Source organism: Balaenoptera physalus (assembly GCF_965194825.1).
Source record: "Balaenoptera physalus genome assembly, chromosome: 14".
NCBI classification, from domain to species: Eukaryota; Metazoa; Chordata; class Mammalia; order Artiodactyla; family Balaenopteridae; genus Balaenoptera; species Balaenoptera physalus.
Window position 1 is genome coordinate 33,741,552 of NC_138893.1, and position 15,709 is coordinate 33,757,260.

The 15,709-nt window shown below is 41.2% G+C and overlaps 1 protein-coding gene across 4 annotated transcripts in view; it reads right to left on the minus strand.

Annotated features, from left to right (window-relative positions):
- Positions 1–15,709, minus strand: part of PLPP4 (phospholipid phosphatase 4) — a 567,054-nt gene that overhangs the window by 470,709 nt on the left and 80,636 nt on the right. The window lies entirely within an intron of this gene.

The following is a 15,709-nucleotide window of genomic DNA, read 5'->3' on the forward strand; positions in this document are numbered from 1 at the left end:
GGGAGCTTTAACATCCCTGGTGCCTGGGACCTGCCCCTAAAGATTGTGCTGTAATTGGCCTAGGCAGCAGCTTTGACATCAGATTTTCAAAGGCTCCCGGGTGTTCCGTGAGCATCCAAAGCTGAGAACCACAGCTCCAGGGACTGGGTTAAATCCTTTACATCATTACCTCTAATCCCTTCACTCTTCTACAAGATTACAAAATGAGGCTCTGAGAAATTGTCATTTTCCAAAACCACACAGCAAATAAATAGCTAAGGTGGCTTAAAAGCTCAGGTGTGTCTGTCTCCAAAGACTGCTACATCCATAATATTATCTCGAGTTGTTCAAAGGCACGAGTTTTTCTTAATTTGGTTTGCAAACTTTCCATGTGTTTTTCATCTGGGTCCCTGCTCTTACCCCTGCCAGCCTCTTGGTACTATATCCCTGCTTAAACGTGGTCTCCGGAGAAAAGTTTTCCCTCTTCTTAGTCCCCCACCCACGCACACATACCACCCCCAGCTGTCATTTCCATAACAGTTGAACATGGCCCGGCAACTCTTTGCTTTCCTTGTTTTGTTTTCTTCCCTATTAAATGGGAACCTCCAGGAGAGCAGGAATGCAACTGTTTTCCTCCCTAATGAACTCCCAACACTTAGCACAGTGCCTGACATTTCATAAGGACTAAGTAACTCACTGTTGAATAATAAATGAACCACTCAAATTGTGTCACTCAAAGCCTGTGGAAATGGGGCATCCTACCTCTCGTGGGCCCCCTAGAGGCCCACTGAAATGAATGCAGACCTCCATGTGAACACTCTGGAGGATCCAGGGTCATCCATGGTGAATACAGAGGCGACAAGAGAAAAACAAAAGGCAGAGATCAAAGCCTAGAGGTGGAGACAGCATCTCATCACAGGCAGGAAGTCGCACATCCAGCTCCCTTTGTCCCCAGACGATCTTGTTTTGTCTGTTCCCCACGCCTCTCCGTTTATCCTGGGGCTGGAGAGCAGACAGATGTTGCTGATGCTCCATCCCAGAGCTCCTTGGCCCCCCTCAGCTCACCTGCAGCTGTTGCAGACAGATTTCGCCACAAGCACCTCTTGTGATCTGGTCCCACGGGAGCTGGCTCCATTGTAAGCAGATACAACCCAGAAGGGTGAGGGACTTAACATCACCACCACCCTCCCCTGGACAACCAAAGGGAGGGAGAGTCCAAGGACAAACACTCCAGCCCCACCCCCATCCTCTGCCAGCCTGATCTTTTAGAGGTTCTGCAGAGGGTCCCCACGGGATCGAGACCCTGGTGCCCACTGAGGTACCCGCTCACTAACACGCTCTATGGGCTCGTCTCCTTCCCTCCTTCCCAATATTAAGTATTGGCCAGAACCAAATGGTGGCTGCTTTTCTAAACTGGTCAGGTGCCTTCTGATTTGCCTCAGTCCCCACCCCTTCTTATAGTCACACACAGACCACTTCTCTCATTCTAAACATTTCAATTTGGAATCTGCAGAAGTTTTGGTATGTGTCACCTTTATGTGTACACACTGTGTCATTCATGCCACTTGGAAATAGATAAAATTATATTTTAAAAAATTATGTCCAAATCAAACATTTGCTGAACCCACCTTGGAACTTTGAAAATCCCTGCACTCTATTATCTTTAAGGCCCTTTTTACTTCTGAGATTCTACAATCCTAAGATGCAGGCTACCTCTTAGTAGCTGCTGCACACACTATTTTGTTGCTCTCTTGTACTTTTCAGTCAAGACTGGGCTTCTCTTTAAGTCAGAGACCAGGGTCTTTCTCATCCTAAATCACATAACAAAAGGACACATAACTTTGCAACACTCATTACTTGGGGAGGTGGGTAAGAAAGACATAGAAAGAAAATGCTACGGAATCCTAGGCTACAGAAACAAACAATAATTAGATGTGCATTCAGTACCAAAACAGATTGTTAAAAAACAGCATTAAAGAAAAATGTATGAAACACAACAGGATTTATGGCACCGTACCATGTAGGTAAATCAAAGTGCATACAAAACAATATTAAGTATTTCCAAGGATACATACAAATGTATGTCATTGACCCATTACAGTCACATGGGAAGGGAATGGGGGAGAGTGGGGATCAAGCTGGAAAATAAACAAAGCATGCGGGCCTTGCCGAGAATGAGGCTGACAATGTCCTGCTACAGTGACATTTAAAAAAATACAACTCAAAGCTGCACATGAGGTCTAGAAAGGGAGGGAAAAACACTGACAATTCAAGAAGTTCTACCTCTGCAACCTCCTTGAAGGAAAAAAAAAGAAGATATTTGCTCCTTTTATGTTCATTTTTTATTTGCAAGTCACTGCAAAGAGACTGAGTATCAAGAAATTAGCAATAAACACTTGAACCACTAAGAGTGTCCAAATGTGTTAACTTAAGGACACAGAGCTGAAGAGCCAATCTGGTATGAATCCCCCAAATTGCTGATACAGGCAACACGACAGTCCCATGTCCCCCAAGTCACTGCTTGACCAGCCACACTTGGCCATACATGGCACTACTCACCCTACTATTTACCTTTTACCTTTTCTTTTCAAGCTATCACTTTTTGAACTTAAATACCTACTTTAGCCACGCCCTAAATAAAAACATGCATTAAATTATGGTTTTGGTGTGCCAGTTTTATTTTCTTGTTAAACACTGAGATATACATAAAACTTTTAAAATCTTTAAATGTCACTTATACTATCTCAATATGCCTAACATATTGGGTAATGCCAACTATTGTAATCAATAAACTAAAAACACATAATGGTTCAAACACAGTCAATGTTTATTTCTTGCTCACATGGCAGTCCTGGGCAGGTGAACTGGACAGCAGGACCATCTTCCTCTACACAGCCCGGCTGTGCCCTCTTTAACACAGGGCTGCTGAGGTCACCCTATGGGTCATGTCCACTCCAGCCGGCCTGCGAGGAAAAAGAACGCCGGAGAGCAGGCTGGGGTTGCCATGGCCAGGTCAGAAGGGGGCGCCCATCGTGTCCACTCAAATTCCTTGGCTAGGATCCAGCCCCGTGTTACACCTACCTTCCAGCAAGGCTGGGGAATGTGGTGTGGCTAAGTTCAAGGAGAAAAAGAGAAAACTGTAAGCTGTGTTATAGTGCATTACATATAAATCTATTCCTCACTAGTGTCTGGGCATTTTGAAGGCAGGGAGAGATTTTCATCTCTGTAGCTTCTCACCGTGCCTGACCGTGTGGCTAAATAAGTATTCTACAGCCGATGGAACAATCCTTTCAGGACACCTACATTCCAGTAAACAGCAGAGAAGATGTTGTTCCAAACTGTCTTTTTTGTTACAAGAGCCAATTTATTAGGAAACAAGAGGAACCATTAGCATCCAGAGAGCTTCAAGTAAGACCAGATTCTGTCTCACTGTCTTTCTTAAGCCAAAGCAAAATTAAGAAACATTGTCATATCAGGTACTCTCCAAAAACACACAAGGGATGATGCTAGTGATTTTCTTCTGGGCATCAGGGAAAAAAGGTCAAGAAAACCACCAGAAGAACAGAAAAATGCTTCCACTTGGCAACAGGAAAGAACAGAGATGAATGGATTTAGAATATAAAAGGCACCTTCTAAAATCAACAAATTCCTTTTTTGCACAGTGAAAACTCGGAGTTGAAATGCGGGGGAAAGAAGGGAAAAGCAATTTTCTTGTAAATCACTAAGTCTGGGAGGAGATGAAGTATTACACTATAACATTTCAAACGGTGTCCTGGGAAGAGGCTAGTAAAAATAATTTATAAAAAGGAAATTGAGGAGAGAAAAACAGAAACTAACACCCCAAAGCAGATACTGTCAGCAGTGTTGGAAGAGTCAATAATTATTTAGTTTAGCAGTTGTATGATGATAAATAGCTGATGATACAGGCTTTATAAGCATATCAGTGTTTATAACATGAAACATGTTGTCAAATCATTTTCTAGCACAGACATGAGACAGGAATAAGAAGTGTATCTGTTGGACAAAGGGTTATCGTCTGCCCTCTGCACCAGGTGCATGCGAGAGTGTATCAGTTTTCTGTTCCTGCTGTAACAAATTACGACAAATGTGACTCAGAAAAACACAAATTTTTTATCTTACAGTCCTGCATATCAGAGTCGGACACAGGTGTCTCATGGCTAAGGTCAAATTGTCAGCAGGGTACCTTCCCATCTGGAGGCTCTAGGGAGAATCCATATCCTTGCCTTTTCCAGTTTCTACAGGTGTCTGCATTCCTTGGCTCATGACCCCATTCCTCCATCTGCAAAGCCAGTGGCAGCAAACCGAGTCCTCCAGCTGCCTTCCCATCTCTATGATTCCCTCTTCTGACTCTCTCTTTCACTTTTAAGGGCTCTTCTAATTACACTGGGCCCACCCAGGTTACTCCGGATTATCTCTCTATTTTTAGGTCAGCTGATTAGCAACCTAATTCCATTTGCAACCTTAATTCCCTGTGGCCATGTGTTAAGGACTGAATGCATCCCCCCTCGGAATTCACATGCTGAACTCCTAAACCCCCACAATGTGATGGGATTTGGAAGCGGGGCCTTTGGAAGGTGATTAGGTCATAAGGGTGGAGCCCTCATGAATGGGATTAGTGCCATTATAAGAGGCCAGAGAGCTCTATTGCTCCTTCCACCATGGAAGGATACAACAAAAAGTCTGCAACCCAGAAGCGGGCCCTCTCTATAAGCTGACCATGCTGGCACACCCTGATCTTGAACTGTGAGAAATGCTTGTTGTTTAAGCCACCCAGTGTATGGTATTTTTGTTACTGCAGCCCAAACTCCCTAAGAAACCCTGGAACTTAACATAATCACAGGATCTAGGGATTAGGACATGGACATCTTTGAGGGGAGCTGTTATTCTGCCAACCACAGGGATTATGTTGAATGAGCCACAAACCTTGCTTTTATGACTCCTTCAGGTAAGTAAAGGAAATGTAATGAATTCCCCAATAATAATAGCCACTACCAGTTACTGAGTACCATGCTCTGTTCTGAGCAGTGTATGTATTAACTACGGGGCTGGAAAACTACAGCTCACCACCTGCTTTTGTAAATAAAGTTTTATTGGAACACAGGCATACTGTTTATGTATTGTCTCTGGCTGTTTTCTCGCTATTAACAGCAGAGTTCAGTAGTTGTGATAGAAAACATATGACCCACAAGCCTGAAACATTCACTATGGCCCTTTACAGGAAAAAAGTTTGCCAAATCCATGTATTAGTCCATTAAATAACCTTGTGAGGTCAGTAGTCTTATTACGATTCCCCATTTTACAGATCAAAAGCCTGAAGCACACAGAGATAAGGTAACTTGGCTCAAATCACACAGCTCACAAGCAACAGAGTCAGAATTTGAAACTCTTAATAATGCCTCTCCAAAACAACCATAAGCTGAAGCCCCATGGATACACGCCAGTGCAGAGGCTACAAAGGAAGTAGAAACCAGTTTGGAGGGAAGGAATAAAGTGCTCATTTATGAGGGTCCATCTATGTGCTAGGCACTGTTCTAGGAACTCTGTGAACACTACCTCATAAGAATCCTACATAGGTATTATTATCCTCATTTTAGAGATGTAGAAACTGAGGCTTATAGTCCTACAGCTGGTGATGGCAGGGGCAAGGTTCAGGCCCAGGTCTGTCTGACTCCAGAGTGTCTGCTCTCCCTGCATCATGCAAGAGAGGCCACACTTCCAGGGTGGGAAAACAAGGAAGGCTGCCAGGCCAGTTATGTGTGAGTTGGGCTTTGAAGAATGAATGGGATTTTGAGATGCAGAGCTGGGGCTAGAGAATGGGGTGTTCCAAGGAAAAGGACAGCAAGAAAGAATTCTTGGAGGTGAAAAAAAATCACTCAGCATTTTTGGTGAATGGTGAGGAGGCTGGAGTTGAGAACTTAAACAAGGCAGCAGTGGAGGTTGGACTGAATCGATAAGAGAGCCTACCTATCAGGATCTTAAATGCCAAGCTAGGGCATGGAATTTTATCTGAGGAAAGAAAAGATGTTCAAGTTGGAGTTTATCTGTCAAAGTCTATGGAAAGAGATCTAAGGTGATGATAGAAATGGAAGGAGAAGGAAAAGGGCACTTTGTTAAAGAAGAGTCACAGTATAGCCACATGAAAGAAAAGGGCAAGGAAAACAACGGTCAGAGGGGTTTTTGGGCTTGAGGCTGAGTGAAAAGGGTGATGTCATGGATAGAAAAAGGAGATGAGAAAAAGCTCGCTGTGGAGAACAGCTGACAGTTATTTTGGCTTTGGTACTTCTGTGTGCAGGATCCTAGCATTACCTCCAGGTGGGTATACCCAGCAGAAGCTAGAAATTCAGAAACAGAGCTCAAGGGACATCCCTGCTTTAAGACAGAGCATTAGATAGAGGGGTCTGTGCGTGGAGGTCATGGCTGAAACTGTGGAACTGGACGACGTTTCTGGTACAACCGTCCTTCTCTATGATCTCTGCAAAGGCACACAGACTCTGTGAGTCCTCATCAGCATCACCTTTGATATCAGCAGTGGAGAGCACCAACTCATAGGTAACATTTTACAGAAAGGCTAAGCCACTTACTCAGAGTCCCCAGTAAAGTCCATGTGGACTTGTGAGAGTAAAACCAAGGGCTCCTCCTCCAGTGCTCCTTTCTCTATATTCCACCCTAGGCCTTGACTCATCTTTCCCCCTGGAAGCACAGTTCAGTCCGTGCAACTGGCTGATGCGATTCTGGAACCAAATATATTCTCCATAGAGGATCAGGCTTTTCTACACCAGCTCTTTTACTTTGTGTATACTGTAAAACGATTGCTCTGCTCAGATAGGATGATTAACTGATGAGTCTATGGATGGATCATGAATTTTTAAGTTATTAACAATGTGTTTAGCATGTTTCACTTGTATCAACATGCACGTAAACTTATCATCTCAGTCTGTCCTTGTGAGACTCACACTGTAGGGTGAATACTGGGTCATTCCAGTTTTACAAATGAAAATAAACTGAGGCCATGAGCCTCTATGTGGCTCCCCAACGCCACCTTGCGTTCTGTCCTTTCCCCTGCGCCAGAATTTCCAAGTCAGCTCCCAAGGGTCATTAAGGAAGACTAAGCATCTGAGTGCTGACAGAATAGTTGGGTGCTATAATGTCAGTACTGTGGATAACAGGTGCTTTAGACCATGCACTGGTCTTCCAGTAAAGGTGTTTTTTAGAGAACAAGACCAAAAAATTCTAAAAGGAATATAACATTGATTGGCTTGCAAGCTATCCTCTGTTGTCTTGAATTTAACAAGAATAAAGTTTTACACCAAATGCAAGATTTTGTATTCATATTCCCTTGTGCTCTTTTTAAAAATGTCCTTCATTTATATTAGTAATAAGAACATATGTTCTAAATAATTCCCATGTGGACAACTGATCAGAAACAGCTAATCAACATAATAGCATGACAGTGACTTCAAAACACATTGACTTAGGAAAAAGACTTCAAAGGGAAAAAAATTTTCAAAGGAAATTGTTATATTCAAGCAGTCAGAGAGATTTATGAATCCAAGTCTTCTGCATTTAACAGATGACTTGTATGCCTTTAATGTCATCTAGTTCATCTCTACCTCATTTTAGACAAAATTAAGTGAAAGGAGGTATAGAGTAAAACTCAAACGAAATATTTTGATGACCAAAGTGCGCAGGATGGGGAAACACAAATTTATCCATTCATAGGCCCAGTGATCACCTGGCATAATCCTTTGAATCAGAGTAGAACAAATGGGTCAGAGTGTGACATCAGCTTTCTAACAAAGTTGCCCAAAGATTAAGGGAGCTTCCTGGGAGCTGGAAAATTCTCTCTCACTGGTAGTGTTCAGGCTCATCAAACTTGCTCTAAGGATAATTCAAAACTTAGAGGGAAGTTGGACCAGGTGACTTTGGAGATGCTTGCATCACAGACCTTCTCTGACTCTAAGGAGAAAGGGATTCTAAACGGCGGCTCTCAAAATTATTTTGATCTATGACCACTTGTTAAGGAATCTCTGACCCTCTAGGAATCCAGGGCTGTAATTTTAGAAGGGATGTGGTCATTCATCCCACAGGTATTGAAAACATACTATCTTCCAGGTACCATTTTTCAAATTGTTGATTCAACAAATATTTATTGAGGGTTTACTCTGTGCCAGACATTGTACTTGGCCTTGGCAATATATTGCTGCTCATAGGGATGAGACAAATACATGAATAGGATAGATTTAGAGATGCAGAAGTATTATAAATAAATAAAATAGGGTGATAATGATGGCAGCCAGTGACTGAGGGGCTCCTCTGGATTAAGAGCAGGCCTCCCTGAGGTATCTGTCTTGGGGCTAAGAGGTGAAATATGACAAGAAGTGAACACCTGGAGAGCAGGAGCCAGAGGATGAAAGAGCAAGTCCAAGGCTCTGAGGTAGGAACAAGAAGGAGGGTCTGTAAAAGGGAAAGGGTGGCCAAGTATAAGGAGAATAAGATGAAGTGTGAGCAGGTATAGGAGCCAGGTCAGGAAAGGTTTGCAGGCCTTGGTAAGGGGTTCAGACTCTATTCTATCTTAGATGGGCAGCCAGGTGAAGATTCTAAGCAGAGGATCCCACCAACCCCTTCACTTGGGATTTCATGAAAAACTGTGTAGAGATGCCTTGAACTTGAAAATAGGTAAGAGGGACATATCTAAAAAGAGAGCGGAGAGAGGAGTCACCTCAACTCTGAGTAGAGGGGCGTGGAAAGGTCTTGGGAAAGGGCTGGAAGAAGACAGGAGAGTCTGGGCCTCTTCAGGAAGGAAGAGTAAGTCTACAGACCTGAGTTCAATCGGTGATCAGAGGCGGCTCTGCATGAGGTGAAAACGGGGATCAAAAAGAACAGGTTGACCCAGCTACTCCGAGAAGCCTGGGTCCAGAGGTGGGGAGGGGAGTTTGGAAAGAGAAGCCACCTCTCCCTGGCCAGCGTTCCGGATGCTGTTTTAGCCCCCTTCTTGGGCCAGGCTCTGACACAAATGCCCTGAATTCTAACCCCCTCAGTTCCAAAGCTCCGGAATCCCCTTCAGCCTGTTTTAAGTTCCTTTAATGGGGTCAGAATAGGAGAGAAACCACTGTAGAGAGAAGTCCAAAGATGCCCCACGTCATCACTGCTCCTTGGCTACTGAAAACATTTCCCCCAGATGATGGAAGGAGTGACTGTGCTTTAAAAAAAAAAAAAAGCCATTTGCTCTTTATTTAATATCATAAAGAAATGTATGTCCCCACACCTGAACAAGAGCTGTCATAACCACAGTGCTATAATTACTTCATGGGCACAGAAGTACTTGACCCATGAAACTCTTGGAGACGTGCAACAGCAGAAGAAAGGCAGGCTACGCACTCAAATAGGACTGGGTTTGAACACTGAGCTTGAAAGCCATTTGACCATGGGCAGGTTACTCCACCTGGCTTAGCTTTGGTTTCCTCTTCTGTAAAATGGGGATAATAACATCAGCTCTCAGAGTTGCCGTGTGGATTGGATGATGTACGGAAACCCTGAGCACGGGACCTGGCACAGTACAGCAGCTCAGTAAAAGCTGCTTCCCTTTCTTCCAGGTGGGATGGTAGGCGGTTCTTTGAGTTAACCTGTTCTTTTCCTCTTTCTATAGACATTTTAAGCCAGGTGAAGGTGAAGACAGACACCCTGGCATTGCTACACAAAACAAGGCTGAAAAATAATTAACTCTGCATGCCTAGCAGCCTGCCCAGCACAGAGCGATCATCTTTGTTGTTGTCTCTGGTGCTGGTGCTGAAGGGCTAACACAGAAGCAAGATGTCAGATCACAGCAAGCTCTTCCCTCCCGTGAAAATGTCTTAAATTTGATCCGAGAGTCAAGAAGCCTATCTCTAAGACCAAAGCAGAACTTTCTTCATGGGAACAAGCCACTCCCAATTATACTCCTGGCCCCCTTACTTTTGATTTCCCTCACTTCTTAGAGCTCTTGAGAAACCTTTCAACCCCTTAATTAGGGAGCCGGAGGCAGGTTTATGCATCAGATCCTGGCATCCCCCAGTAAGAAGGTTAAGAACACCAGAGGGGAGGCCACAGAGACTTTTCCCCATCACAAAACTAGGCTGCATTTGTTTCTTTCATAGGAGTCAGGCAGCCACATGCCAATTCCCATTGGCACTAGGTGTAAGACTTCATAACTCAGTTCGTACTACTAGGCACTGGGGTTAACTGATCTAGGAAAATATCTCTTGCCAGCCCCTGTGTTTTCCCAGTGTGGGTCTTGATCAGGTAGGAATTGCCAGGCCGTTGTTGAGACCTCCAGTATTACTTGTCAATGTTGAATTAAATCACAGAGCAGCGGCTTCAGCAGAATCTCCTTTAAATAAAAGCATCAAGTTAATAACAAACAACGGAAGGAAGAAATTGTTGACCAAGTTTGCAATCCCAAGAGGTATACTCATTCTGCTGCAAAATGAATGTTGGAAAGCATATGAATTTTAAAAGCCAAGTGAAGCTAGTGTCTTGCACAATGCAACACAAGGGAATTCCTCACAGATGGATCCAGTGAATTATAGGATCTTACTTCTTTGCAAAATAAGGGAAGCACCCATTTTATCACATTCAAGGTATTATTTTAATATTCATTTACTTCACATTCTGTGAAGCCATTATAGACTAGGCTTCAGTATAAGCAAAATAGAGATAAGGTTACAAATGTAACCTGGATTCAGTGCTGGATTTTATTTGCATATCAATCCTGGGTGATTTTATTGGAGTATAATTGCTTTACAATGGTGTGTTAGTTTCTGCTTTATAACAGAGTGAATCAGCTACATGCATACGTATATCGCCATATCCCCACCCTCTTGCGTCTCCCTCCAACCCTCCTTATCCCACCCCTCTAGGTGGTTGCAAAGCACCGAGCTGATCTCCCTTTGCTATGCAGCTGCTTCCCACTAGCTATCTATTTTACATTTGGTAGTGTATATATGTCAATGTTACTCACTCACTTCATCCCAGCTTACACTTCCCCCTCCCCGTGTCCTCAAGTCCATGCTCTATGTCTGTGTCTTTATTCCTGTCCTGCCACTAGGTACATCAAAACCATTTTTTTTTTAGATTTCATATATATGTGTTAGCATATGGTATTTGTTTTTCTCTTTCTGACTTACTTCACTCTGTAGGACAGACTCTAGGTCCATCCACCTCACTACAAATAACTCAATTTCATTTCTTTTTATGGCTGAGTAATATTTCATTGTATATATATGCCACATCTTCTTTATCCATTCATCTGTTGATGGACACTTAGGTTGCTTCCATGTCCTGGCTATTGTAAATAGTGCTGCAATGAACATTGTGGTACATGACTCTTTTTGAATTATGGTTTTCTCAGGGTATATGCCCAGTAGTGGGATTGCTGGGTCATATGGTAGTTCTATTTTTAGTTTTTTAAGTAACCTCCATAATGTTCTCCATAGTGGCTGAATCAATTTACACTCCCACCAACACTGAAAGAGGGTTCTCTTTTCTCCACACCCTCTCCAGAATTTATTGTTTGTAGATTTTTTGATGATGGCCATTGTGACCGGTGTGAGGTGATTGCAGTTTTGATTTGCATTTCTCTAATGATTAATGATGTTGAGCATCTTTTCATGTGTTTGGTAACAATCTGTGTATCTTCTTTGGAGAAATGTCTATTTAGGTCTTCTGCCCATTTTTGGATTGGGTTGTTTGTTTTTTTGATATTGAGCTGCATGAGCTGCTTGTATATTTTGGATATTAATCCTTTGTCAGTTGCTTCATTTGCAAATAGTTTCTCCCATTCTGAGGGTCGTCTTTTCGTCTTGTTTATGTTTTCCTTTGCTGTGCAAAAGCTTTTATGTTTCATTAGGTCCCATTTGTTTATTTTTGCTTTTATTTCCATTTCGCTAGGAGGTGGGTCACAAAGGATCTTGCTGTGATTTATGTCAAAGAGTGTTCTGCCTATGTTTTCCTCTAAGAGTTTTACAGTGCCTGGCCTTACATTTAGGTCTTTAATCCATTTTGAGTTTATTTTTGTGTATGGTGTTAGGGAGTGTTCTAATTTCATTCTTTTACATGTCGCTGTCCAGTTTTCCCAGCACCACTTATTGAAGAGGCTGTCTTTTCTCCACTGTATATTCTTGCCTCCTTTATCAAAGATAAGGTGACCATATGTGAGTGGGTTTATCTCTGGGCTTTCTATCCTGTTCCATTGATCTATATTTCTGTTTTTGTGCCAGTACCATACTGTCTTGATTACTGTAGTTTTGTAGTATAGTCTGAAGTCCGGGAGCCTGATTCCTCAGTTCCATTTTTCTTTCTCAAGATTGCTTTGGCTATTCGGGGTCTTTTGTGTCTCCATACAAATTTTAAGATTTTTTGTTCTAGTTCTGTGAAAAATGCCATTAGTAGTTTGATAGGGATTGCACTGAATCTGTAGATTGCTTTGGGTAGTATAGTCGTTTTCACAATGTTGATTCTTACAATCCAAGAACATGGTATATCTCTCCATCTGTTGGTATCATCTTTAATTTGTTTCATCAGTGTCTTACAGTTTTCTGCATACCGGTCTTTTGTCTCCTTAGGTAGGTTTATTCCTAGGTATTTTATTCTTTTTGTTGCAGTGGTAAATGGGAGTCTTTCCTTAATTTCTTTTTCAGATTTTTCATCATTGTATAGGAATGCTAGAAATTTCTGTGCGTTAATTTTGTATCCTGCTATTCTATCAAATTCATTGATTAGCTCCAGCAGTTTTCTGGTAGCATCTTTAGGAGTCTCTGTATAGTATCATGTCATCTGCAAACAGTGACAGCTTTACTTCTTCTTTTCTGATTTGGATTCCTTTTATTTCTTTTTCTTCTCTGATTGCTGTGGCTAAAACTTCCAAAACTGTGTTGAATAATAATGGTGAGAGTGGGCAACCTTGTCTTGTTTCTGATCTTAGAGGAAATGGTTTCAGTTTTTCATCATTGAGAACGATGTTGGCTGTGGGTTTCTCATATATGGCCTTTATTATGTTGAGGTAGGTTCCCTCTATGCCTACCTTCTGGAGAGCTTTTATCATAAATGGGTGCTGAATTTTGTCAAAAGCTTTTTCTGCATCTATTATCATACGGTTTTTTTATCCTTCATTTTGTTAATATGGTGTATCATATTGATTGATTTGCATATATCAAAGAATCCTTGCATTCCTGGGATAAACCCCACTTGATCATGGTGTATGATCCTTTTAATGTGCTGTTGGATTCTGTTTGCTAGTATTTTGTTGAGGATTTTTGCATCTATGCTCATCAGAGATATTGGCCTGTAGTTTTCTTTTTTTGTGACATCTTTGTCTGGTTGTGGTATCAGGATGATGGTGGCTTCATAGAATGAGTTTGGGAGTGTTCCTCCCTCTGCTATATTTTGGAAGAGTTTGAGAAGGATAGGTGTTAGCTCTTCTCTAAATGTTTTGATAGAATTCACCTGTGAAGCCATCTGGTCCTGGGCTTTTGTTTGTTGGACGATTTTTAATCACAGTTTCAATTTCAGTGCTTGTGATTGGGCTGTTCATATTTTCTATTTCTTCCTGGTTCAGTCTTGGAAGGTTGTGCATTTTTAAGAATTTGTCCATTTCTTCCAGGTTATCCATTTTATTGGCATAGATTTGCTTGTAGTAATCCTCATGACCCTTTGTATTTCTGCAGTGTCAGTTGTTACTTCTCCTTTTTCATTTCTAATTCTATTGACTTGAGTCTTCTCCATTTTTTTCTTGATGAGTCTGGCTAATAGTTTATCAATTTTGTTTACCTTATCAAAGAACCAGCTTTTAGTTTTATTGATCTTTGCTATCGTTTCCTTCATTTCTTTTTCATTTCTTTCTGATCTGATCTTTATGATTTCTTTCCTTCTGCTAACTTTGGGGGTTTTTTGTTCTTCTTTTCTCTAATTGCTTTACGGGTAAGGTTAGGTTGTTTATTTGAGATATTTCTTGTTTCTTAAGATAGGATTGTATTGCTATAAACTTCCCTCTTAGAACTGCTTTTGCTGCATCCCATAGGCTTTGGTTCGTTGTGTTTTCATTGTCATTTGTTTCTAGGTATTTTTTGATTTCCTCTTTGATTTCTTCAGTGATCTCTTGGTTATTAAGTAGTGTATTGTTTAGCCTCCATGTGTTTGTATGTTTTACAGATTTTTTCCTGTAATTGATATCTAGTATCATAGCATTGTGGTCAGAGAAGATATATGATACGATTTCAATTTTCTTAAATTTACCAAGGCTTGATTTGTGATGCAAGATATGATCCTGGAGAATGTTCCATGAGCACTTGAGAAGAATGTGTATTCTGTTGTTTTGGGGTGGAATGTCCTATAAATATCAATTAAGTCCATCTTGCTTAATGTATCATTTAAAGCTTGTGTTTTATTTATTTTCATTTTGGATGATCTGTCTATTGGTGAAAGTGGGGTGTTAAAGTCCCCTACTATGATTGTGTTACTATCGATTTCCCCTTTTATGGCTGTTAGTATCTGCCTTACGTATTGAGCTGCTCCTAAGTTGGGTGCATAAATATTTACAATTGTTATATCTTCTCCTTGGATTGATCCCTTGATCATTATGTAGTGTCCTTCTTTGTCTCTTGTAATAGTCTTTACTTTAAAGTCTATTTTGTCTGATACGAGAATTGCTACTCCAGCTTTCTTTTGATTTCCATTTGCATGGAATATCTTTTTCCATCCCCTCACTTTCAGTCTGTATGTGTCTCTAGGTCTGAAGTGGGTTTCTTGTAGACAGCATATGTATGGGTCTTGTTTTTGTATCCATTCAGCCAGACTATGTCTTTTGGTTGGAGCATTTAATCCACTTACATTTAAGGTAATTATCGATATGTATGTTCCTATTACCATTTTCTTAATTGTTTTGGGTTTGGTTTTGTAGGTCTTTTCCTTCTCTTGTGTTTCCTGCCTAGAGAAGTTCCTTTAGCATTTGCTGTAAAGCTGGTTTGGTGGTACTGAATTCTCTTAACTTTTGCCTACCTGTAAAGGTTTTAATTTCTCCATCAAATCTGAATGAGATCCTCACTTTAAATATGTCCTGCCACTCCCTTCTGGCTTGCAGAGTTTCTGCTGAAAAATCAGCTGTTAACCTTACAGGGGATTCCCTTGTATGTTATTTGTTGCTTTTCCCTTGCTGCTTTTAATATTTTTTCTTTGTATTTAATTTTTGATTGTTTAATTAATATGTGTCTCAGCTTGTTTCTCTTTAGGTTTACCCTGTATGGTACTCTCTGTGCTTCCTGGACTTGATTGACTATTTCCTTTCCCATGTTAGGGAAGTTTTTGACTATAATCTCTTAAATATTTTGTCAGACCCTTTATTTTTCTCTTCCTCTTCTGGGACCCCCTATAATTCGAATGTTGGTCATTTAATGTTGTCCCAGAGGTCTCTGAGATTGTCCTCAATTCTTTTCATTCTTTTTTCTTTATTCTGCTCCCTGGCAGTTATTTCCACCATTTTATCTTCAAGCTCACTTATCCATTCTTCTGCCTCAGTTATTCTGCTATTGATTCCTTCTAGAGTATTTTTAATTTCAGTAATTGTGTTGTTCATCACTGTTTGTTTGCTCTTTAGTTCTTCTAGATCCTTGTTAAATGTTTCTTGTATTCTCTCCATTCTGTTTCCGAGATTTTGGATCATCTTTACTATCATTATCCT